The sequence below is a fragment of the Poeciliopsis prolifica genome, unplaced genomic scaffold (genome assembly GCF_027474105.1).
Source record: "Poeciliopsis prolifica strain line A6 unplaced genomic scaffold, Auburn_PproV2 SCAFFOLD143, whole genome shotgun sequence".
In the NCBI taxonomy this organism is placed as follows: Eukaryota; Metazoa; Chordata; class Actinopteri; order Cyprinodontiformes; family Poeciliidae; genus Poeciliopsis; species Poeciliopsis prolifica.
The window spans coordinates 1-27,405 of record NW_026562518.1 but is presented as its reverse complement, the minus strand read 5'-3'; the positions used below and the strand labels follow the sequence as shown (position 1 = coordinate 27,405).

Below are 27,405 nucleotides of genomic sequence, written 5' to 3'. Positions count from 1 at the left end.
TGACAACAAAACTGGCTAACTCTTTATGCTAACAGTAACTGCTAATATTAGCGTAAACATGCTATTATAGAAGTTATAATAAAATGTCTTATCTATCCTCTATTGGCTGCTTTTAATGTATTAAGTGATAATTAGTGAAAGATCAAAGCTGAAAATTCCAACTCTACAAACTAAATAGCATGCTAACAGTAAGAGCAACCAAAATTAGCATTATCATGCTAGCATCATAGCAGTACAATGTACTGTGCAAACTGTGTTGACAGCTAGACTTGGAGATGGAAGATTAAGCAAAAATATTTGGTTAAAACCATTAAAAAATCACAAACATTTATACTTGATGACATCATTTGAGCAATAAAGTTTGCAAAACATGAGCTAAATTATGCTAGCGTAAGCTAACACATTTTTACTATACAGTGTTTGGTAATTAGTGAAAGGCTGGCTGGTTCCAGAAATTTAAATTTTGGGTAAAATCTAAAAAATAAAACAGACCAGAGTAAGTTTTATTTTAAAACATTTATTTGACCCAATTCTTTGGAATGTAATAGTCAGTGATGAGAGTCTGAAACAACAGAGATGGATGAGTCGGTGTGGAGCAAGAAAGTCAAAGTACAAACAATACTTTAAGTCACATAAGGCCTCACAGCTTTTGATTCTTTTACTTCCTTGTTTTCCTTTGTTTTGTTTTTTTTTTTTAGACAAGAAAAACTACAGAAACGGTACAGAAAATAAACGCTTTCTCTTGTCATCCAAAGAAAAACAGAAGAAAACAATGGCACGTACATCAATGACGGTACAAAAAACACAAGGTGATATTATACCAAGTAAATAAAATCGTTACTCGTATAAAGCTTTTTCGAGAATGAAAACATCTCTGTAAATTGTACAATTCATAATTATACCATGGCCGTCTAAAACCATGTTAAAAAGAAGCAACAATAACACTGTCCTCTCGTCTTTCCTCCTCTCTTTTCATAAATCAACATCATAAACACATAGATTTTTTCTTTTTTAAATATATCAGTGCAACATTTGTTTTCAGGACGAGTGCTGCAGCATCCTTTCCTTTAGAAGAGTCCGGCTGAAACATCAGACATTCCTATGGAAGAGGAGAAAATACATTGTGATGTGTATTTATCATTTATATATGCTCTGAACACAAGCTGCTGAATGACAGAACAGCTTTTCTCCCAGAGTTTTCTTTTCAATTGTAAAGCAACATTCCTCAACATTCAAGATAATATGAATGCAATAAAGAATTAGGCTTAAATAAAATCTAATTATTTGCTCAGCTGAGATAAAACAACACACATTCAGGATTTTCTTTTTCAACCAAATGGAAATGTCTATCTGTTCTTTGGAGAAGGAAATAGTCTATTTTTCTCACAAGGAGTGGTTCTTCCTTAAATCTTCAAAAATGATCATTTTTTATGTCAAAAATTAAGTTAAATGATCCCTATAGTGAAGAAGAACTGTGTCAAAAGGTGGAAAAAAAGGAGTAATGGAAAAGGCTTCCCCCAAACTTTTCCAAAATCATCTGAAATTATGTCATTGAAGAAACAAAAACCCAGAAATTTGTCCCCCAGGTGATTCTGAATCCCAATGCTTTTCCAGGCTTCCAGGCTTTTTTGGTGCCTCTAGTAGCTGAGTTTCAATGGACCATGGAATTACTCAAATAAATTTCCTCAATGGGAACACGCTAATTTTGGAAATGGGGTTTTCAGCAGTATCTGAATTCTGTATTTCACAAAACTGCAATGGAAACACTTTATATGGATTAAAGAAGTTTCTATCCAGTGCTTATTTGTAGCCATTAGACTCCTTGGACAATGTGACCATCAAGACCTCGAACTGCTCTGCTTATGGCAGACTGGCACGGATCAGTGTAGATTGGTACGCCATTTTGTCTGTTTACATTGTAAAAACGGCCCATAGACCCGACCCCGTACTGAAACTATTCCTCGGCCGCCTGCAGTTGTAGGTCCATAGGACAATGGTACGTTACAGTTAGGTTGAGATACTGGAATCAGGCAACACAGTCCATTGATTGGGGGACAGAAAAGCATCACTGCTGACAGGCACGAGACGCGTTGTTGTCCTATAGTAGGACGGTACGTTAGACGTTTGGGTTTAACCCCACTTGTCCAGTAAGAGTCCAACTGGCAGAGGAAACGGTCTCTCTGAGACCCAGATGTGCCCAAACCACCAACCTAGGTAACCTTAGTTTTCTTTGGGTAATAGTCTTCTTAGCCTCGTTTCCGCTGAGAGGTATGGGATGGGTCGGCACGGTTTGTTTGATGTTTTTTGTCTGGTCCAAATGGTGGTGGAAACGATCTCTTGAATACACATAAAACATAAAACTGCAGACAACAGGATCTGTGGCGAGACGCAGCTGTAATGCTAACAATACAGACAAAAGCTCTTGCTTTGGACTGAAAGGACTGGGCCGCCCATAAAAAGCAAACCTGGTGTTCTGTATTCCAACAAGATTAATCAAAGGGACATACGTAAGCGCTCTTTTGATCCATGAAACACAAAATGAACTGGACAACCCAATCAACTTTGTGAAGGTAAAGATGGGCAGCAGGAAAGTCTAAAACAACGATTTCCCAGAAAACAATGAAAATTAGTTAAAATTCAGGATCTGTAATGCAAATTAAGTCTAAATTTGCATTACAAAGTCATGCAAATTTAAATCAGTCATTTACCTTTCTGAAAAGAATGTTAACTCAATGTGTTGTTTCATTATCACCAGAGTTTCTGCAGCGGCATTGCGGCGGCCATGTTGTTACATCCAGTCCATGTAGTTTGTATTCTGGTACCTCAACATTACATTCACACAAAATGAAGCGTTGGAGGCAGTTTAACAATGTGTCCAGCCAGATCCAAGTGTAATCAATGAAACCCCTTTGACTTTCTGTCTGTAGCTGCTGAGGTTGTGTTTTTACCCTGTTAAGACATAAATTCCCTTTCATTGGTGCATTTTCTCCTCTGAATCTCCAGGGATGGTAACATCCTTCAGAGACTGGTGTGAACACAGAAAGGATACTGCAGCACTGGCGTCTTCCTCTATAGAAAAGGGCGCTCAATATATATTAAAACCTATGTACAATACGTTGGATGTGTCATGTGCCATGAATATGAGGCATTCAGGGCTCCTACACATTTACCATATTGGGAATTTTCATAGTTTTCTTCAGTTCTGCGGATATAAACCTGGAACTCAACAGCTGAGTGAATGCCAGTGCAACCAGATGCTGTTTTATGGTAAAATTACAGCAATAAAAAGATGCTGCTTTACAGACACAGTCTGGAAACCTTTCCCGTAGTTTGTATAAACCCTGGACAGAATCCAGCCGATGGGAAAACAACCAGCAGAAAACAAGGCAACAAAAAACAGGAAAAGAAAGGCACTGTCGGAGCAGGTCAGTGGTCCTGCGTCAAGATCACACACACACGGTTTGTATCGTCAGACACAACTCAGATGCGGATGTATATGAGTGAGACGTCACACACACTTGCACACGCGTTAAGCTAGCTTCGCTCATTCTTCAAAACATTCGAACAAAAAGACGAGAAAAAACCACAAACAGAAACATTAAATCTTTCTGCAAAGTTCACTAATGATACTTTCGTCTGAATTGGTCTCAACACCAGCATGTGATTACATAAAATCAACAAAGCACGCCGAAAAACAAAGAGAATCCTTAGTTTTTCTTCTTTTTTGCTGTACAGGTTCTTTATACAGTGCCCCCTACAGGTGAGTCCCTTCCACCAACGCTCCTGAGAAATAAAAATGAAATTGGCTCACTGTTAGCCCACCCTGCCGTCCCATTAGTGGCTTCAGCCCCGTGATTGGCTGCTTGTAACGTGTCCGCTAGCGGAGCTGCCAAAGCTCTGGCCCCTGCGCCTTCACGCCTCTGAGTAGTTGTTCGTCTGTCCGTTTATCTTGTCCTTCTTTAGCTTGACGCCGTCCACCAGCTCAAAGTTATAGTTCTCCAGGGCGGATAAGTTCCTGTCGGTCATGCTGCCCTGCGAGCAAGCGCAGTACAGCACGACGCCGCAGATGGCGCCCAGGAAGACGCCCAGAGCCGACATGGCGATGATGGTGATGAGGAGGGGTCTATCGTCTTCAGCATGTTGCCCGGCCGGCCCAGTTCACCCGTTTCCTGAGAGAGGGAGTCCATGGCTGCAAGGGACAAGAAGACGTTTCAATTAGATGGTGGAGATCAGGAAATATTTTCAACTAACTCAGTAATTATGGGTATTAACTAGTGACATGGAGAAGCAGTATTCAGCTTCTATGCACCACAAATCTGGAACAAATTTCCAGAAAATTGTAAAACAGCTGAAACACTGAATCCTTTAAGTCAAGACGAAAAACCAACTGTCTAGAGTTGCTTTTAAAACATTATGAAAGAAACATTAACCAATATTTTGAAAACTGGTTCTACAGAAGAACCGGTTCTTGTAATGTTGAGCCAATGACCGCACTGACATTGCTGCTTTTCTTCATTACAAGACAGACTGACTCCTAATATCATTCATTTGCTTAATCTTCTTCCAGCCTCTCCCTCAGACTCACTTTGCTATTCAAACACGCCTTGAAGCTGGGAGGAACCAGCAGCTGAAGGTGAAACCTGATTGGCTGCAGCCTCTCTGCACTGAGATGTGAGTCACAGATCAGAGCTCAAACTGGTTGCTGTTTTCAGTAAACTCACACAGACACTGTAAATAAGAGCCAGAATGGAGCACAACCAGCTGGATCAAGAAACTTTATGCTGTTCAATCTGTTTGGATCTACTGAAGAATCCGGTGACTATTCCCTGTGGACACAGCTACTGTATGAACTGCATTAAAACCCACTGGGATGGAGAGGATCAGAAAGGAATCCACAGTTGTCCTCAGTGCAGGGAGACATTCACACCGAGGCCTGTGCTAAAGAAGAACACTATGCTAGCAGCTTTAGTGGAGCAGATGAAGAAGACTGAACTCCCAGCTGCTCCTGCTGATCACCGCTATGCTGGACCTGAAGATGTAGCCTGTGATTTCTGCACTGGAAGAAAATTGAAAGCCATCAAGTCCTGTTTAGTCTGTCTGGCCTCTTATTGTGAGAAACACCTTCAGCCTCATTATGACGTGGCTCCTTTAAAGAAACACAAGCTGGTGGAACCGAACCAGAACCTCCGGGAGAACATCTGCTCTAAGCATGGTAAGGTGATTGATATCTTCTGCCGCACTGATCAGAAGTGTATCTGTTATCTCTGCACTATAGATGAACATAAAGGCCACGACACAGTGTCAGCTGCAGCAGAAAGAGCTGAGAGGCAGAGAGAGCTGGAGGAGAGACGAGGAAACATCCAGTAGAATCCAGGACAGAGAGAAAGATGTGAAGCTGCTTCAGCAGGAGGTGGAGGCCATCAATCACTCTGCTGATAAAACAGTGGAGGACAGTGAGGAGATCTTCACCCAGCTGATCCGTCTCCTCCAGAAAAGAAGCTCTGATGTGAAGCAGCAGATCAGATCCCAGCAGGAAACTGAAGTGAGTCGAGTCAAAGATGTTGAGGAGAAGCTGCAGCAGGAGATCACTGAGCTGAAGAGGAAAGACGCTGAGCTGGAGCAGCTCTCACACACAGAGGATCACAGCCAGTTTCTCCTCAACTACCCCTCACTGCCAGCACTCAGTGAGTCCACACACTCATCCAGCATCAACATCCGTCCTCTGAGACACTTTGAGGACGTGGCAGCAGCTGTGTCAGAGCTCAGAGACAAACTACAGGACGTCCTGAGAGACTCATGGACAAACATCTCACTGATGTCACTGAGGTGGATGTTCTACTGTCAGAACCAGAACCAAAGAGCAGAGCTGATTTCTTGAGGTATTCATGTGAAATCACTCTGGATCCAAACACAGCAAATGCAGAGCTGTTACTATCAGAGGGAAACAGGAAGGTGACACTGATGGGTCAATCTCAGTCTTATCCCAGACATCCAGACAGATTCAGTCATTACTATCAGGTTCTGAGTAAAGAGAGTCTGACTGGACATTGTTACTGGGAGGTGGAGAGGAGAGGAGGAACAACTATCATCGGAGTCACATACAAGAATATCAGCAGAGTAGGAATAGGAAAGGAATGTTTAATTGGAGATTATGGCAAATCGTGGGCATTAAATTGTCATCATTCCAAATTTGGTCACAACAACATCTGGACCTCCGTCTTAGGTCCGGTTTCCTCCAGAGTGGGAGTGTAACCTGGATCACAGAGCAGGTATTCTGTCCTTCTACAGCGTCTCTGGATCCATGACTCTGATCCACAGAGTCCAGACCAGATTCACTGAACCTCTACTGGCTGGAGTTTATGTTTATAACACTGGATGTTCTGCCGAGTTCTGTAAACCCAACTAGATTTTCTCTCTGATCGTTGATCAGGGTTCATTATTCTGATGTCTGTTCTACTGTTTTGTTGCTGATTTTTATGGTTTAAGGGTATTAAGTGAAGAAAACCACTGCTGATGTTTTCTTTCATTCTAACATAACACAAGAAAATCTAAACTTCTCTGGGATCTCATAGTTTTGCTTTCATATTTCTGTTGAGCTATTAGGATGTTGTTGTTGTTTAAATCAACTGAGATTGAAATGAACTGAACTTACTTCATGTTGATTTCTTTATTGTGAGTCAAAGAAACTACCATAAACTTAGAACTGTTTTCTTGTAAATCTTTATGTCAATATCAGTAAAATAAATGTCTGCTGTTGTGTCTCTTTGGCTTTCTTCAATAAAGCAACTTGATTACAGAAACACTTTGACTTATTTTTCTTAATTTTTTACGTGTTTTATCGTCTAAAGTGCAGAAACATTTCCTTCAGAAGGGGTCAGGTGATGCAGGAGAAGAAAAAATCCACATCTAAAGTACACAGCAACAATCTGACCTGAGTTAAAATGGATTACATTTATTTTTAGGATCAAGTTCCCGTCCTGGAAAGTTGTGCTAGTTTATGCCTGGATGGATGATTGGATGGAAGAATCATTGATTAGATAGAATCACCAAAGGAAAATCTCAAAACTTTAGCAGAAATCATGGAGAAGTATTGATCAAAGAAATATGGAAAGAAATGACTCAAAACTTTTGCCCAATCCTGTCTATTGAATAAGGAGCATACACAAGGTCATAACAATTAAAAATATTATGTATTTGCACATTTGCTGAGACTCTGCAAAGACGTTCTTGGTTTAAAATGAAACATTTTACTCACAAATGTGTCAAAATAAACATGACCAGGAAGTGAAACACACGTCACTTACGTAGCATTAAGATCTTAGTGGGTGGAGATGTTGGAGCTTCTGGATCTGGAGACAAAACAAGAATTAAGAACAAGTTAATCCAGTTCCTGAAGGTTTATTCCCCCGTAATACTGCTAACGTATTATCAATGCAAACCCTTGCAGTCCTGAATGTTGAGCTCGTCCATGATTTGGATGTCATCCACCGCGATGTGGCCTGTGCTGCGTCTGTCTGCGATTCCCTCCACCAACACCTGGAAACGGCAGCAAACAGGAAGTTCAATCAACAAATAAACAAGCTTTTCGAATGGTGCTGAATGGCCTTTTTAAAGAGGCACTTTGACAAAGTCTTTTTCGGTCTAGTTTCTAGTGCAGATATTATAATTAATATGAATAAAGACTAATTTACAACAATTGTCAGCAAGACAATGAGCTTGTTTATGTCAATTCCTAAGTGAAATGCCAAAGGAACAAGGTCATTTTAAGTTAAAATTACTTCTTCCAATGGTAGATCATTTCTCCTACAACCAGTACATCTTAATCAATATTTTGAGTTAGTTTTGTCAAACTAAACCAAAAACCTTAGATAAGAGTTTGTTTTTTGCAGTGTAGAGGAAACCCTGGATGTCTGTAAAAATGATTTGGTCCATAAATTTTGCTTGTTTCTGATCCAAATGTCAGTCCATCCATAAGTTAATGATGTTGTAACTGGCAGAAACGTCTCAGGCTGAGCCTCTTTTTGTTTCTGTCAACACAAACCCGCCATTTTCATTTTTCCTCAGCTGCTGCAGACGCTCCTTACTTGATAAGAGAGTCTTGTTTGAGGAAGTAAGACACGGCCTTCCCTCCACCTGCTGCCCTGATGGCCGCTCTTCATCCACAGGACCTGGACCTTGTCGTCGTGGTCGTGGCGATAGCTGATGTGGAGCGCCCCTCCGCGCTCGGCGGCCATCTGGTACCAGAAGGACATGCAGAGGCTGGCGTCCGACGTGCTGATGGATAAACTGACCAGCCGGGCCACCTTCTCCTCCCTGCTCTGCTCCTCTCCAGGCTTACTGGGTGTGATTGTGTCTGTCAGCTGCATGTAGATGAAGTTCCCTGAACCGCCTGCAGGGGGCAGCAGAACACAAACAATGGCAGACAGAGATGAGCTGCAGAAGAGGCTTCATGAATGAAACATGCAAGTTTTTGTTCCTTCATATTTCTCAGTGAGAAAAAGGCGCTTTATAAAAAGCCCACAATGCTCTCAAGGGTGTTCTGGTCAAAGAGTCTTTTCACTTTTCGAATATCTGCCTCAAACACTCCGAAGACATCAAGGACTTCACAAGGTTTTTCAGGGAAAACAAAGGATCGGGTATCAGGAGAAAGTCAGCCCTGCCGTTATAAAGAGCTCATTTTTTTACTTGTGATCTGGTTAAGTCAAAGAATCAAGGAGAAATCATTCATTTCGGCGCTGCTGTCGCCTCCACGCAAACATCCATCAAACCCATGCAATGGAGAAGAAGGCCAGAGAGGTGAAGCATGCTGATGGATTTCTGTGTTGAGATTTTTTCAGAAAAAAAGTCGAACACTTCAAGGTTGTTTCATTGCTTAGAGAAATGTTGAAAGGCTGCGAACTTCTGAAGGTTCGCTCTGTTCAGCATCCTGCTTATTATCAGGAGTTTTAAACCTCTGGATTTCTGAAAGCTTTCAGCTGCTTTACAGACAGGAAGGAAGATTTTATAGGAAAATCTCTCATTGTGGAGGTTATTGTCATCATATGTAATTTATGATAACTATATTACCATAAATAACTTCAACCTGGACAGATTTTCAATCAACACATGACTAAAATTACACATAAAGCCTTAACTATTTGCATTTTAAAAAGGTAAAAATGTCCCATTTTATCCACAGTTTCATTCCACGCCGTCGTTTTTTACTTTTAAATTGTAAACAAAACCTTAAACTGCTGTGGCACAAGTTACGCAACAGGCTGTTGCTCTGTAACCAAAGAGTGGAGAGAGTTAGTTGATGTGAGACGTTGAGCTTTTATCTCCCAGAATGCTGTGTGGTTCTGGATTGGAGTTCAGTGAACGAGTTACTGTTGATATTGCTCACGTTTGTATAACCTCATCGATTTATTGCTCAACTCCATGAGAAGGTAACCTTTAAATTCTCAAAAAGTAATCTGTTCGCTACAGTTTAGTATGTTGTTGGTCGTGAGAAACAGAAAGTTCAAGAAAGAACCTGAAACCTTTATTGATTGCAGGAAACCTCATATTCAAGAAAGAAAGTTCTGGAAAGGAAAACTGCCGATGTCGAACCAAAGAAAACATTCTCTAAGTACTGGAAAGCAACCTGTATTTTCAGAAAACAGATAGTTATAGAAAGTGACACATTAGGTTCTGGTACTCTGCAGGTCGTGGGAAAACAAGCTCTGGGATAGAATCACAAAGATCCTAGAAAGTCGTCAAACGTTTCTGAAAACCGATAGTTGAAGAAAAGTTTGATGTAAGTTCTGGAAAGCAACCCGTAAGTCACAGAGAAGTTCTCTGTAGGTTCCATATGGTTTCCATTTGCCAGAAAATAATCTTAAAGTTCCCAAGTGTAAGTTTTGTGTTCCAGGAAAGAAACTCTCGTAATCCTCGCATTGATTATTGGTCAATTGGTCACGTTGAAAATGTGATTTTTTACACCAACATTCTATCTATCATAATCACATCACCAATGAGAAGTTTAGAGATTTAACTGAATGTGAATCATTTCACTGCAGAAGAAATTGTTCAAATAAATCATTAAAAACCTGAAATTTTTACTATATCTGAGTGTAAACTCTGACCAGAGCTGTTTTTATGTGGTGACAGAAAAAGTAATGCTGTTGTTTTCCTGCTGCTTTGGGAATAAAATGTGTTATTTAAAGATTTTATGAACATGCTTTGCTCAGCAGAGTCCTATGGCTCGTTCCAGGAGGATATTTCATCCTGGAATAAACTTCCATCCATCCATTTTCTGAGCACCCTTAACGGGTCGGGAGTTGCTGGTGCCGATCTCCAGCTGCGTTCTGGGCGAGAGGCGGGGTTCACCCTGGACAGGTCGCCAGCCTGTCGCAGGGAAAAACTTTATTATTATCATTTATGTGTGGCCTACCTGTGTGGTCGAGCATCGGGCCTCTGTGGACCGGAGCCTCGCTGCTCTGGATGAACCACTCGGCTCCTGAGCCGCTGTCCTTCGTCCAACCGCATAACGACGATAAGTCGAAGTTACAGGCAAACCAAACGTAAGCTGAAAGGCAAAACAAAAAGCCATTTGAATCTAAACATTGACCTGAGTGAGCCTGTCATAAAATAGAAGTTATTGCAACAAACGACAACGTTGATGTTTTCAGATCATTTTTAATGGTAATGGCATAATAATGGAAAAACACACTGTCAAAGATAATAAACTTTAAATTCTAATGAACATTTTACACTGGAACTGGAAGACATTTTAAATATCCAAAATAAATAAGCAAAAAAAAAAAAAAGAGCAACAAATGAAATGAATAATGACGTCTCTGTAAACAAATTTGTTCTTCAAAAAGGCCAGGATGTCTGAAATCTTTTATCATCCAGTTGTTGGTAAATAAATGGAAATTATTGAGTTTGTTTTAACTTATCACGTAATTAATAGATTACATGATAATCAAATTTGTGTCATTTTTGAATCGCAGTTTTGGACCACACAAAATTAGTCCAAAGGCCAAAAAAGGCCCCTGGGCCACACTTTGAACACCCCTGACTTACTGCTTATTGCATATCTTAAATATAATCACTGATAAAGAGAAAATGGACAGTTTTGTTGATGAACTTTACTTTCTGTTTGTTGGTTTTCAAACATTTAAAATGCACCAAAGCTTTGAGGAAACACCAAGTGATCTTCATAAAGAACAGCTCTGAAAGAAAACCTTAAGGAGTTGATTATCCTTCAGCTGAATCCCAAGTATTTTATTAACTAATGAGCTCCCCTCTCAAACAAAGCTCCCCCATCTGCTCCAGTAAAACCTAACAGGAAGCCCAGGCAGGGATTACTAGGAGCTTCCTGGAGCCAAGCATCATATAGTAACTTTATAAAGTTGAATACTCCAATCTCACGCTGTGTTTACCAACTCGTTTAATTCTCTCAGGTGGAGAATGCCTCAGGATTTTGTGGCATCTCTATTAAAAACATGTGTACTCAGTTGTACTCAGTATTTATTCTCCAGAACAAAACGCTCCGACCAGGGATGGGTACTACAAGATGCTGCCATGTTTGAACCAGGTTGAAAACCTCCAAATTGATCAGGTTTCACTGTTTTATGTCTCTACGAGAAATCCTGACTTTTAAGCTTCATTCAATGTCTCCACTAACTGCTGGGTGGTTTGGGAACTGAATTTGACTTGGTTGCTAGTTCATTGCTAAGCTAAAATATAAATGTTCCCTGGGGTAAAATGGCAGCCATACATAACTACATACCTACATGTAGTTATGTAGTTTGTAGTTATATCAGTTCGTCTGCTAACTAAAAACTTACCTGCAGACAAACAATAGCTCTGCTAATGCTAAAGTGCTGCCCCATCGTCACATTTAGTGGAGCTAATGCTAAAGCGCTAACTTCAATTCAGATTACATCTGCCTGTGAAAGACTACATTCTTATATAATGTGTTAAATCCCCTTTAGTTACAATGTAACACCGAGTCTTGTGGTTTTTGTTGACATTATCGCCCAGGCAACCGTTACTATAGCAACTGTGAACAGTCCAAATACGTAAAACCTCGAGCATCAATTTTAAATCTGAGAGTTTAATTTGCATGTTCTGAAATTCCCTTCGCTGTTGTATTGATGTTTCTTTCTCCACTGTCCGTATTTTATTTGCCCCTGTCGGCTTCTTGCTTGAAATAAAGTTATTTTGCGGAGGCTAATCTAACGCCGCAGAGTCAGATTAGCTGATCTAACGCCGCAGTCAGATTAGCTAATCTAACGCCGCAGAGTCAGATTAGCTAATCTAACGCCGCAGTGTCAGATTAGCTAATCTAACGCCGCAGAGTCAGATTAGCTAATCTAACGCCGCAGAGTCAGATTAGCTGATCTAACGCCGCAGAGTCAGATTAGCTGATCTAACGCCGCAGAGTCAGATTAGCTGATCTAACGCCGCAGAGTCAGATTAGCTGATCTAACGCCGCAGAGTCAGATTAGCTAATCTAACGCCACAGAGTCAGATTAGCTAATCTAACGCCGCAGAGTCAGATTAGTTAATCTAACGCCCAGAGTCAGATTAGCTGATCTAACGCCGCAGAGTCAGATTAGCTGATCTAACGCCGCAGAGTCAGATTAGCTGATCTAACGCCGCAGAGTCAGATTAGCTGATCTAAGGCCGCAGAGTCAGATTAGCTGATCTAACGCCGCAGAGTCAGATTAGCTGATCTAACGCCGCAGAGTCAGATTAGCTGATCTAACGCCGCAGAGTCAGATTAGCTAATCTAACGCCGCAGAGTCAGATTAGCTGATCTAACGCCGCAGAGTCAGATTAGCTGATCTAATGCCGCAGAGTCAGATTAGCTGATCTAACGCCGCAGAGTCAGATTAGCTGATCTAACGCCGCAGAGTCAGATTAGCTGATCTAACGCCGCAGAGTCAGATTAGCTGATCTAACGCCGCAGAGTCAGATTAGCTAATCTAACGCCGCAGAGTCAGATTAGCTAATCTAACGCCGCAGAGTCAGATTAGCTGATCTAACGCCGCAGAGTCAGATTAGCTGATCTAACGCCGCAGAGTCAGATTAGCTGATCTAACGCCGCAGAGTCAGATTAGCTAATCTAACGCCGCAGAGTCAGATTAGCTAATCTAACGCCGCAGAGTCAGATTAGCTGATCTAACGCCGCAGAGTCAGATTAGCTGATCTAACGCCGCAGAGTCAGATTAGCTGATCTAACGCCGCAGAGTCAGATTAGCTAATCTAACGCCGCAGAGTCAGATTAGCTAATCTAACGCCGCAGAGTCAGATTAGCTGATCTAACGCCGCAGAGTCAGATTAGCTGATCTAACGCCGCAGAGTCAGATTAGCTGATCTAACGCCGCAGAGTCAGATTAGCTAATCTAACGCCGCAGAGTCAGATTAGCTAATCTAACGCCGCAGAGTCAGATTAGCTAATCTAACGCCGCAGAGTCAGATTAGCTAATCTAACGCCGCAGAGTCAGATTAGCTAATCTAACGCCGCAGAGTCAGATTAGCTGATCTAACGCCGCAGAGTCAGATTAGCTGATCTAACGCCGCAGAGTCAGATTAGCTGATCTAACGCCGCAGAGTCAGATTAGCTAATCTAACGCCGCAGAGTCAGATTAGCTAATCTAACGCCGCAGAGTCAGATTAGCTAATCTAACGCCGCAGAGTCAGATTAGCTAATCTAACGCCGCAGAGTCAGATTAGCTAATCTAGCGCCGCAGAGTCAGATTAGCTAATCTAACGCCGCAGAGTCAGATTAGCTAATCTAACGCCGCAGTTAGATTAGCTAATCTAGCGCCACAGAGTCAGATTAGCTAATCTAACGCCGCAGAGTCAGATTAGCTAATCTAACGCCGCAGAGTCAGATTAGCTAATCTAACGCCGCAGAGTCAGATTAGCTAATCTTACGCCTCAGAGTCAGATTAGCTAATCTAACGCCGCAGAGTCAGATTAGCTAATCTAACGCCGCAGAGTCAGATTAGCTAATCTAACGCAGCAGAGTCAGATTAGCTAATCTAGCGCCGCAGAGTCAGATTAGCTAATCTAACGCCGCAGAGTCAGAGTCAGATTAGCTAATCTAACGCCGCAGAGTCAGATTAGCTAATCTATCGCCGCAGAGTCAGATTAGCTAATCTAACGCCGCAGAGTCAGATTAGCTAATCTAACGCCGCAGAGTGAGATTAGCTAATCTAACGCCGCAGAGTTAGATTAGCTAACAGCAGCAGGAGCTAATCTACCACAACAGTCACTTATTAATGATCTCAAAACCAACGTCAAGCCTGAAAACGTGACTGGATGTTCGGTTCTTGATGTTCAGCTCAGTTGCTGAATCCTGTTTCAAAAGGTGGCGTTGTTGTCAGATTCTATGGCAACCGGTCTGTGTGTAGCACAGCTGACACAGGGAGTGAGAAATATGTGGTTTTCTGGATTATTTTCTGTTTTGGTGAACTGCACTGAATCAATAATACCTTCATGTTTCAGGTTTCATTTTGTCAACATAAGCGTTCTGCGGCTAGTAAAAAACAACATCGGCGTTTTTTGCCCTCCAGCGTTGTGCGCAGGCGCAAAATATCCTTGTTCCTGAAATGTGCTTCACAAATAACCTTGACTTGACATTTTCTACTCCCTGACGTAGCCTCTGAGTTATGAAAAGTAAACGGTAATCTATCTGACAGTAAATTGTGCCACTACCTGAGAAACACTTTTAGGAAGATTCCCCAAACTGGTTGGGATCAGGTTGGGTTCATGCATGTGTCTGGCAGTGGAGAGGCGCCAGCAGTTCAGCCGCAGCATTCAGATGCATTCAGTGGTCTGTGAATTTGACATGTTTTTTTTTTTACAGGCTAATAGGATGCAGAGACGACTGTGGAGCTGCACTGGCAGACCCCAAACTGCCTTGTGTGATGCTTCAGCTCAGCTAATTGAGACCCAGGAGGCTTTTATTCTTTCTCTCCAGGAGAAATCCTCCCTCCATTCTTCTCTTTTATTATCCCCCCTTTTTTCTTTCGGTTTGTTTTTCCCCCCAGTCTGGCTTCTGTGACGGATGAACTTTTCCCACTAAAATCTTCCAGTTAGGCCACAAAATCTGGTGTATTTAAGGGAGAGGAGAACTTTTACAAGGTCCCGCAGTGGTTAAATCTCGGTCTTTCTGCAGTTTGTTAACATTTTCTTTACATTAGCTTGATTTCTTCTTTTTGTTGACTTTTGTTCAGAATTTTTTGGATTAACAATCATTTTTGGACAAATGTTCCCCAATGGCTTTGGATGCCGTGCAGCTGGAAGGATTTTTGTTCCATCTTTTAAAAAATAAACTAAAATAAAATTCTATGTAAACTAGAAATGGACCATTTCTAGTTTTACGTAGCCATGGCAACCGGGTGTCTGTACAACAGCTGTTTAGCATCTAAAATGGTTAAATACAACTTGAACGACGAGCAAAGAGCAGGAAGTTCAAACCAGCTCTAACATCCTTCATACCCCTACTCCAACATCTCTCATATGTCACCAAACTTATAATATAAGACAAATAAATCTAAGCATGTTTAGTGGTTAAATTAATTTGAAAATCATAAACTTTGAGCAGATTTCATCATTTTATATATATTTAGCTTTAGTTAAAAATGATGTAGCTTGACCTGCGATGTGACAGATTTTATAGGACAGACTTTGTAACATGGAGGAACGTTTTGGAGAATATCCTCACCTGGAATGTCAACATTGGGGTTGGGGGTCATGACGATTCCTGTTACAGACAGATGGGACGGTCAGGGTTAGGTCAAAGGTCAGAAAGACACGTCCCAACCACACACATGTCAACACAAACACAAAATACCTGAATCTCAACAAAAAACAAGAACATAATAATTCAGTTTCCTAATCAAGGCCTCCAATACTGAATGGTCAGAATAATCTGATAGTTAAATTCATAATTTAGTCCAAAATAACTTTTTTCAGCTGAAATACGTGTTGCTCATGTTCAAAAATAAATAAGATGCAGATTTTCCTTCATAATTTGAGGAAAAGTTTAAGTCTAAGTGGGAGCTGGATTTCATAGTTATTTAAAAAATAATATATACATTATTTTATAGCGCCAATTCACAAAAAATTTAATCTAAAAGCACTTAAAAACAACTTAAATCATTCATACATTGCAGTTCACCGTAGTTATCAAACAGAACAAAAAGCTCAATTAATTATTCAAATAATATTTATCTAAGTTATTGGAGAGAAATAAAAATCTGCAAATGTTTAAAGGAGCAGCTCTAAAAGGGAAAGTTGTGTTTTTATTATTTTTAACAATATAATTTCTGAACTTTTAAACAAAGTTCAGGCTGGGGATGTTCAGTTTTGAACATCCCCAGTCCACAACCAACATTCTGGATATAAAATAAAATAAAAGAAGAGAAAATAAAATTAAGACAGTAACGGTAATAAAACAAGAACACATGTTAAAAATAAAGTATAAATACTAAAAGTACTAAAAACTATGCCTAGATAAAGTGTCACTCTGTTAAATATTAGTTATATAAATTAATATTATTAATATTCCATTCCACAGATTAATTTCAGTTGGTTACGTTTCTAAAATTGCATGAATGTGTCCCATACTTCCTTAAATGTACTGGTGTTTCCTCTGACCATGCATTTTGATTTGTTCGTGTCATCCTACCAAAATGTTCGTTGTAGACCAGAGTGCTCTCCGTTTCGGAGTCCTGCTCCCTTTCCTGGCACTCCGGACACGACATGGTGGTGGGATGCGTGTCGGCGCTGCGGTGGTGGCACCGAACGTGGTCATGGGCGGCGTGGTGGACGGCGCGCTGGTGGTGGGAGGCCCTGTTGTGGTTTTCTCTGGAAAACAAATTAAAAAAATATTGCATTTTGTACAAAAGACTAAAAGCGCTGAACTCACAATTTAGGTTGACAAAAACTTTCAGAAATGTGTTTTTTTATGTAGCAGAAGTCACAAAATATCTCATATTTACTTCAATTTGCATCGTGAAAGATTTAAAAAGTAAACCATAAACTAGAACTGAAACGATTAACTGCGATTAATCGACTATGAATTAAATAATTAAGTTATCGATTAATTGCTAACTGAAGTATTCGGAGTACATATACAAAATATACACATTTTACACTAAAGATAAAAAAAAACTGTATGCATATGTCAGTTTTTGATTCACCACGTTCAAATTAGGCAAAAAGTCCAATTAAGCATCTTTGGCCATCCAATTATTAATTGATTAATAAAAGAATAACCAGCAGATAGCCCTAAGCTTCGCTGATGTTAAGTAAAGCAGGAAAGACTGAAGTTTTTTTATGTACCGGTAAATGTCAATTTTTAAGCGGCAAGCGTTCCATAAAAAATAAGCTATATTATATATTATTGCATTTTAGACAATAAAATATTAATTTTCTTATTTAAAAAAGGAATTATTTGTTTATTTGTATCTTAATGTATTTCTATTATTGACGGTAATATAACGTGTTGCTGTTGATACATGGACTGGAACATGACTGAAGTTAGTGCTTTAGCATTAGCAGAACTAATGTTTATAGTTAGTGCTTTAGGGTTAGCTCATTAGTTAGCTTTGGTTTTTAGCTGCCTCTAAATTACAAATGTACATCTGTGCTCTAAATGTAAGTTCTTGCAAACCATTTAGGGTTAAAAATGTAATTTATGAGCTGAAGAACACGTAAGATGCAGAAAGTATGCGGTAAGTTCTGGTAAAGTTTTGGGTAGGAAACATCATGTCAAAATCATCAGGTCAAAAGTACTACTAGGATTTTAAACATTTTCTAGATTATAGAAAGATATCTAGTTTTCAAATTCTTTCAGCTGAACAAATGTATTCTCAATAAAAGAAGACTTGGGTCACTTTCTTCCAAAGCGGTGTTAGTGAGTTTAACAAAATAAATAAAAGCTGATTTGGGTGAGAAAAGTTATCAGTAAAAGGCTCTGGATTAATTTGGTTCTTCTTATTATGATAGTTTGTGATATATCTAACACTTTCCATTGCAAAAAAAACCAAACCATTAATAATTTTCATCAAATTTAAAATAAAAAGAAATGTCCTCTGAAGATGTACAGGGTTAGTTGAATTGACCCGGAATGGTTCAGAAAATTACAAAGTTTCCCCGAACTAAAGTAAGTTTTCTCTTTTTTGCAAATAAAATCCATGTTTTATGGTAATAAAATCAACCGAACTTGAACCACAACAACAACGGGCTCTGGTTCCCAGATGGTCGAGACGCAATTAAAGTGTGTTTGTGACATCCTGAGTGGGATGGATGGAGGTTTGTTCTCATAGCAGCGAGGACGATTTAACTTTCAACCAATCTGCAGGCGCATCACGAAGCTCGTTAAGCTCCCTTCTGCTCAGCGCATTCTTCTTGTCTTTTCGGTGAAAACATAAACGCGAAAGAGTGATCTTACATTTTGGAATTTAGCTCCAAAGAGTTTTAGTTTTTAACAGCTTGGAAGAGTTTTTTTTTCAACTCAGACTGATTTCTTATCCACTTTCTGCTGTTCTGCTCTCTTTCACCCTCATATAAAACATATCTCATCTGCTTTTGGCTGCTTCTTATCAGTCTCCCTGCAGGGCAACCAGATCCTCCACTTCCTGGCTTCATCTGTTCCCCGCTCTCCTCCTGTGAGAGGTCGTGCCCTGCCTTCCCTCCCATTCTCCCTGCAGCAGCAGCGCGGAGACTAACCTGCATGGCTTTCAGCTCAAACCTCGAAGGAGTTAGCAAAACAAAAACCAACAGCAAGTTCATGCAAAGTTATCAATAATGAAGAAGGAATATTTGATCTAATTAAGAGTAAATACAATATTACCTTCGGTGTTAGTATTACTTTAGTAGAGCGGCTGAAAGACAGCAGAAACCTTTGTAGTGTTTTTGGATGGATGGATGGATGTTCAGATGGTTGGATGGATGTTCAGATGGTTGGATGACTCAGACTGACCTTCCTGTTCGCAGCCCAGCAACTCCAGTCGGAGGCCGATGCCCTCTGTTGTTGCCCTCTCTGGGTAAATCCGGATGAACCGGGTCAGAAGCGGGCCGAGTGGCCTCATCTCCGGGGTTTCATGGTTCTGGTTCCCAATGAAGATCTAAAGAGAAACACAGAACCAGGTCAGGTTCTATAGCAGATCAGGTTCTACAGGTTCTACAGCCATTTAGTCGTTCATCATTCCTCAAGGTAGAGGCGACAACCAACAATCTATCAATCCATCATCCATCCGACCAATCAACCAATCAACCGACCCATCTATTGATCCAACTGTCCAACCGTCCAACCAACCAACCAACCAACCAACCAACCAACCAACCACCAACCAACCAACCAACCAACCAACTGTCCAACCAACCAACCAACCAACCAACCAACCAACCAACCCAACCCAACCCCAACCACCAACCAACCAACCAACCAACCAACTGTCCAGCCAACCGTCCAACCAACCAACCAACTGTCCAGCCAACCAACCAACCAACCAACCAACCAACCAACCAACCAACCAACCAACCAACAACCAACCAACCAACCAACCAACCCAACCAACCAACCAACCAAACCAACCAACCAACCAACCAACCAAACCCAACCAACCAACCAACCAACCAACCAACCAACCACCAACCAACCAACCACCAACCACCACCACCAACCAGCCAAACCAACCAACCAACCAACCAACCAACCAACCAACCAACCAACCAACCAACCAACCAACCAACCATTTCCTCAGAAACAGATGGATTCCCTGATATTTCCTATTTAGATATCTCCAGTTGCCCTATTGTCAGCTGAAGTTGTCCTGAAAACCTTTAAGCCAGTCAGAAACTGAATCTAAAGTCCAAACCATTCACTCCCTCTCATGTCAATGAGCAGCCGCTGATCTCAGAGCTGCTCCAAGATGGCGTCGCTTCTATCCAGAACCATCTTGTACGGTGTTTCATGTTTTGTCTTTTGCTTCAGTAACAACTCTTCCCCATCGCTCTAAGCTTTCCTTTTACCCAGAAGCAGCAACTTACATGCTGAGCCCGCCCTGCCTGCCAGCTGAAATCAGAACAGTTTTAAATCAGCGTGAGTGAGCTGACCTTCGGCCTGGTGGTGTTCTCCTCCTTAATGACCGTCCAGGTTTCACCGTCCAGGCTGTGGCCGACCTTGAACCTCTTCATGTAAACGTTGCGGTCGTGGTGTTTTCCTCCCTGGATCACCACACCGCTCAGTATCTTGTCCTGGCCCAGATCCACCTGCAAGGAAGGAAATGTAATCATTACCCTCTATTGTAGGATTATATGCATATAAAATACAACCTGACCCAGACCACATTGAATGTTGGTGTGTTAAAGTCACTTTAATTCACACACATTTAGATTTTCTTTTGCTGTTTTAGAAATGCAAACAAAAATATCTTCAAGGTAACTAATTATGCTTCCTTGAACAGGTTAATGTTGGTCAGTATAGTATGAAGAAGATGAACTTTTCCATCATGTAGGTCATGACATGAATAATCTTCTCATTACAAAACATTTTTACAAAAATTGAGGAAGCCATTTCAAGCATTGTCATTTCCTTCAAGCCTTTCTAATGTGATTTTTCCAAAAAGGTACCAAAAATTCAGTTTGGTTTAGTGTTTGGACTTTTCTAGAAGCAGTTGAGACCTAAATGGTATTAAAAAAACTCAAATAGTTAATTTTACGTAATAGATTCCCTTTAATCCACTTCATAAATTGTACAATACTCATATCTCAGACCATTGAGAGGTTTTGCCAGGTAATCCAAGTCGGCTTAGCTGCAGACTCACCTGCAGCCACTCGTTCTTGAAGGCTGCTTGGACTGCTGCCCGGTCCATCCCGACCTGCCCGTCAATAACCGGACGTTCTCGGCCACCCAGCCCCGGTCGGCGAAGGACGAAGCGTTGATCTGAGGATCAGAGATCAGCCCCGACACCATGCCTAACATCGACGAGCACGGGTAGTCTGAAAGACGGGACAGCAGAGAGAAAACAGAGGAAGCAGAGAACCGGGAATTTAAATACGGAACCAAAACTCAAAACTGATCAGAAAATTCCACAATGGATTCATTCAAATTGATGAAGTCGATTCAAACTCTACATATGATCTTTTAACAAGGTAACAAGCAATTCTTCTAAAATGGGTTTAAGTTGGTCAGAAAAATTTTGATTAAAAGTTCAACCTTTATTCAGCTTAAATCATACTTTTAATGCTCATTCCCAGACATAGAAATAGTTTTCATGATCTGTTTTACTTTTTTATTGCTTATTGGAATATTTATAGATTGGATCTTAGGATAATTTCATTTTCAGATTGTGTCAAATTGCAAATCCTTTTTTGAAATCTCATTATTGCCTCTTCAAAATATGCAATATGTTGTTGGTTAGGAAATAAATGTCGATTTTTACAAAATTTGAAACAAGTTAGTATTTAATAAGACTTACATAAATACATTAACATGATTACATATGATTTAGCAAAGCTTATAAATCCTAAGGAAAGTCCAATATTTTATCTGGCTGGTGCCAAACACTGTTAAGCTGGATATGACATAATAACTCTGTGAAAATAATCAAATACAGTTAATTAATTTTACTTTAAAATTTTTCCGTAATATTTACACTTATAGGTTTACAACTACAATTCAACAAGGTAATTCAACTAGTTAGACCTATAAATGTTGATTTGGCTGCAGAACCAGAGCTAAGGGTACAAAACGTCCTCTCTAGTGGAGAACAACTTAAATGTATGCATAGCCCGGTCCAGAGCAGCCAGATCTCCACCCAGCTGCATCAACTTCACAGACCTCCTTCTGAGAGTTTCACATCAGAGACGGGGAATAATGTCTGAGGATGATTAATGAGCCAGAATGATCCCGCAGCTTTAGTGTAATGAATAATGTGTCCTTCATTTGGGAGATTTCACTCACTTTGGAAGTAATAATTATTTAAAATCAACAGAACGCAGTTGGAGTGTAGCTACTCGATTGATAACAGAATAAGGTTGATACATGATGTGCAGAAAAACCAGCAAAATAAATGTTTATGGAAAAGTCAAAACAAATCATGGAATTATGGAAAAACAAATCAAAACAAGCATGGATGTCAGTAAATGAGGAGAAACACACAGAATGAGGCTGAATCAGAGGATAAGCATGGACTTCTGCCTCACACCTGATATTCTGCAGCCGTAGACCTCAAAGCGCATGCAGATGCCTTGCTCCCAGGTAAGCGGGCGAATACGAACGAATCGGGTCAGAGTGGGTTTGGGGAGGAAGGCACGGACTTCGTCTGTTGGATTGTGGTTCCCCAAAAGATCTGGAAATACAAGAATAAAAAATAGTTTTTGTTGTTGTTGACAGACTCTTTATTGCTAAACAATCTTAGAAAACCAACTAAATATTGTGACAGAAAAAGTGTGAATTGAGCTGGTTATCATAAAGTGTTCAAAGGCTGCAGTTTAGTATGCTGGTAAGATACAAAGTATAAAATAAAAACGAGTTGGCTACCTAGCTAGCCATTTAGCTAGTTTAGCATATTTCAAAGCTAGATATTAGCAGCTAATTAGCAGTAATCTGAAGTCACAGGAAGAAGTGAAGACTTAGATAAAATCAAAGATTAATAAAAGTATTTAAGGTCAACTTACATTTTTAAAAATTAACTTAAGATACACTCACAATAACAAGCTTCCCATGCAGTCTATAATTTTTTAACCATTTCCCAGGCCTGGATAAAAAAAAAAGTGGAAACATTTTCTGAAAATTTTTTTCAAATTCCAGACCTTATTTTTCTAGAAAGACAAAAATTTTCTAAAAACACTCTGTTGTTCGAATTAATCACTCTCTGTAAATGGCATATTTTATATTTCAGATTTTTGCATTTTAACCAACAATATTTATGTTTTTTTAGTTGCTTTCTGTCAATTCATTTAGTCTGCAAGAAAAGGTCACCAAATCTGTAAAACTGATATTTTGCGAAACAAAACAAATCCATCAAAAGAAGTAGAGAAGCATACTGGCCTGAGAGATACAAGCCTTTTCAAGGTAAATAGCAAAGATAATAACACGTATCCAGACAGTGAATTAAAACAGCTGATCTTTGCCTTTTGTTTGGAGCCCTCCTTCACGGTGATCCAGTCCTCTCCGTTGGTGCTCAGGTCCACTTTGTAGGAGCGGACGTAGTAATGCTTCTTGGTCTCCATTGAAATGGCTCCCTGGGTCCCGATGCTGGTGACGTACCTGAGGAAGCCCAGGTCGACCTGCAGACACAGAAAACTGCAACAGGTCAGCAAAATGGCTTCCAGGAAGGTTCTGTTTAGGTCAGTAAAGCCTGATACATGTCTCCTTGTTTTGTAAAGTTGATTCATTCCTCGTTTCAGCCTAGTTGTAGATTTATTTCTGGAATTACAAATTGTTTGCCAAAAATCTGCTTATTTGCGCTTTTTTTAAAATGAGCTTATCTAAAATATTTGAAAAAGAACACATATTGGGAAGCTAAATACTTAGTCACGATCCGCTAATGCTAATGCTAATGCTAATACTAAGTTAGTAAACCAGCCAATCCAGGAGCGCGCGTTTGTTTTCCTCGTCATTCATTGGTTCATTGACTATGCTGAGATTCATCCATAATTCAACAAATGGTTTAGTTTTACTAAACTAACTAACTGACTGACTAATGCAGCAAAAGTTTTTGTTTTTTTACTTTGGTTAAATTTTAGGAGCAGAATTCTCCTAAAATTCTGCTGCAAACTGAAATTGTTAAAATTTCAGTTTTAAGAAATAAAAGACTGCTCTCCATGTGAACAATTTTGGCACTAATGGAAAAAGTTTGGACACCCCTTTGTGTTTTAAAGCACAAATAGTCACTATCTGATCGACATCACAAGACTCTTCAGACAGCCTTAAAATAGAAAAAAAAATTCAATTACAGTTGATTTGATTTACTGCAAGTCAGCTAAGATGAACACAGTCAAACTCAATTACTTTTATATTTCTAATAGCAAATTGTGATCTTTTTTTCTGTCTAACATACTCAAAAAAAAAAAAAACGCGTCTCTTTATCTGTAAGTCTCAGTATCAGAATCACATTCCTTGGAAACAGTTTTCCTTTTATAATCATGAAACTGTGATCAGAGTAGATAAATAAAAAGTGTGTGGAGTGTGAGTGCTGTTTAATCTGAAAGGAGGCGGTTCAAACCGTCTTTACCAGAAAGAAACAGCGAATAGATTAATAAGCTGATTGTTATCAAAGAGTAGCAGAGATGGAAGAAGCCTTACAGTCGTTATGCTGTTAAAGGGAAAAAATTATGCAAAATTCACATCTTGAATGTTTTTGTACTTACTTTCTGCTGCTCATAAAAACAACCCAAGCTCTTAAAAATAAGTTAAAGGTTTTGGTGTCTAGAAAATGATTAAGTCATATTCACTGGCATTGCGTCATTACCTAGCAACCCTGGCCCCGTCACCTAGCAACCCCGGCCCCGTCACCTAGCAACCCGGCCCCATCACCTAGCAACCCCAGCTGAGCTCTACCATGTTTGAGCTGCTGGTTTTACCGTGTTTTGTTGTTGACTTATCATCCAGAAACCACTTGCGGCATTCTTGTTGGTTGTGCAGCAGGCTCCACTTCTGCTTTTCACATATGGATGGTCGTATAACTGTGCATCTTTTTGCAGCCATTTTCATATGAGTCCAAATGTTGAGTTTGGGGGCTTATTTAGACGCCCAAAAACACATCATTGAGCAGACTAAAATCTCAGTGTGTCACTCTTAAACCTCTCCCAACTTGTTCAAGGAAGCATAATAGGTCACCTTTAACAATTAGTAGCGCCTATCTAAACTGAAAATGGTTTAAAGTTGTTCTGCATCACAGGATTTCCCTTTTAATAAACCAAGCAATCTATGATGCTACTCTCTGTTCGACTTCCATTACAATCTTGTTTGTTGAGTTTGAGCATTATGAGGCCAGAATAGGCGCTCTGCTTCAGCGTGTGGGACGACCGCCGCATGCAGCGTGTAATTATACGACCGAAGAGACGCTGCTCTACATGGGAAGGCCTCACAGGGCGGGTGTTGACTGCTCCTGCCGAAGCTTTTTCAGGAAAGAGCAGGAAATAGCACGCCACAGGTCTCTGCGGGATTCATGATTGACAGGGAGACCCCTGGGAAATCATGTTGCGTGGGATCGCTCTGCGCCGCTCCCACGTCTGTTCTCATCTAAATTCCCACGAGATGCAACACTTGTTTGCACTGAGCCCATATAAAAAGGTCACGTGTAGGAAAAATATCTGCATTGCTCATTAAAGACTAAACAAACGATGCCTTTTAAGTTAAATCATCTTTTATGATGTTCATTTGTAACTCATTCGCCTTCAAAGAGAAGTAAATCAAGACATAATTTTCACTACATAGTCTGGAAGATTTGATTCGATTGGGAACAAAAACTGCAACCATATATATGTAGCCAGCATGACTAGCTATATAGGAGCTAGCAGATATTGCTAGAAATTGTTAGCTTGGCCATTTAAAATATTTGAAGTTAGTATTTGTATTTTCTCTTCTCACCATTTGATGTTTGGTCATTAGTTTTTTTTAAAGGTCAAGCTGGAAGTTTGATGTGAAATTTACATGTTAAATATTCACTGTCATATTTGTTGACAATGAAAGTTTGAGTCAAACTTTTTGTTTGGCTCAAACAAATCATGAACAACAATTTCAGTTAAAGGTTTTCACAACAGCTTTAGTCCAGTAGAGGAAGCTACACAGTAATTTTAGAGCATCTTCTACTCAAATTCACTTCTAAATTAATTAAACAAATCAACTGAATGGGAGTTTAAACAGCTGCAAATTGAAGGAGGAAGTAGGTCATACAGTCAGTTTCACATTTAAATACAAAACATAAAAAAGTCAGAAAAACTTGATGTAATTATAGATGAAAACATTTATATTATCCAGGATTTAAAAGGAAAATGAGTTGATGATTAAGTTCAAATGCAGCAAAAGAAGGCAAACGCAGGAGATCCAGCCTCCAGAGATTAAAGTAAACAGCGCCGACTGACTGGGTTTTCCTTTTGAAATAGGAAAACTCTCAGTGTTTACAGTAATCCTTTGGCTCATTGTTCCATTTTCCACACTTTCTCCATCAACTGGCTGAAGGTAATTGGCCTTCCATCTCCTAATTGCTCAGCGCCTGGCACTGCCAACTATTATACCAGAGAAATACTCTCACTTAGAACTTTTTAATGAAGGAAAACAAACTGCAAGACGGGAACATAACTCGTTTAAATTTGGCAAATTAGGATTAAACTTTAATGATGCCACAGCCTTCCAAATAAATAAAAACAAAACCCTTAATTACCCCATTCCTATCTGGGGGTTCAGCACTCGCTGAGTTTCTCTGTGTTTGTATTCAGTTACACCACAAATTGGACTTCACCAGTTTTTTTTGGGTAATTAGTAATGTCATTATTTTTCATTAATATTCTCTAAAGTAAAGAAGCACTTTGGAGGCCTAAACAAAGTAAAATAAATTATGCACATGCCTCAATTATTAGTAAAATTTCTGTATTTAAATGGACCTGAAAAGGTTCCACTGGCCTATCTCAAATATTGTGATGTAGCATAGACATTTGAAAATTGGTACACAAAAATAACTCCAAAAGAAGAACAAAGAAAACTATCAGTCCCAAAAACAGTAATAGTCGGCCATTTTGTGTCAATGGTAGCTTGGTAAAAACCAGCCCCTGTTCTATTTGCCTTGTATTGCGGGTTTGGATGGTTGGCTACTGATAAATGATTGCTTCCTGGACTTTGTTGAAGTTTTAAATCTCATTTTAAAACTTCAACATTTGGCCGTGGTGTTTGTAACGACCAGCTTTGTTCACTTCCTCAGCTTACTGAAACTACAACTAGATTACAGACTACAATTCTAACACAGAAAATCAACATTTTTGATCCCAACTCATCCTTTTGTTTGAATTCGACTGAAGAAATCAAACTGAATGGGAGAAATCCTAGATGGAAAAGTGAACTGAGATGAAAATCAAGCAGAATTGCATAGAGGCTCTTTGGTTTTTCATCCAAAATGGAGAGCAACTTAACCAGAAAGGTTTTGTTTCAGGAAGTATTTTCCTTGATGAACTTCAGGCTTTTTATGCATGAAGTTGTGAATGCACAAGGTTCTGTGCTTGGTCCAATGATCTTTACATAATACTTAATTAATTAACCTGAATCAAAATTAAAGGTTTTTAAAGTAACTGCTAAACAATGTTAGCTCTCTGCAGGAACTTCATGCGTATTGTTTCCTGGAGCCCGATGTTGACAATACACCTCAGGCAGACAAAGCCTGATGCGTTCTCCAGATGTAAACAACCCAGCGCTTC

General features: G+C 39.9%; 2 pseudogenes; one reads left to right on the top strand and one right to left on the bottom strand.

Annotated features, from left to right (window-relative positions):
* Window positions 1-3,751: 3,751 nt before the first annotated feature.
* LOC129355721 (neuropilin-1a-like) lies at window positions 3,752-23,283 on the bottom strand (annotated as a pseudogene).
* Window positions 4,732-6,810, top strand: LOC129355726 (tripartite motif-containing protein 16-like; annotated as a pseudogene).
* Window positions 23,284-27,405: the final 4,122 nt, after the last annotated feature.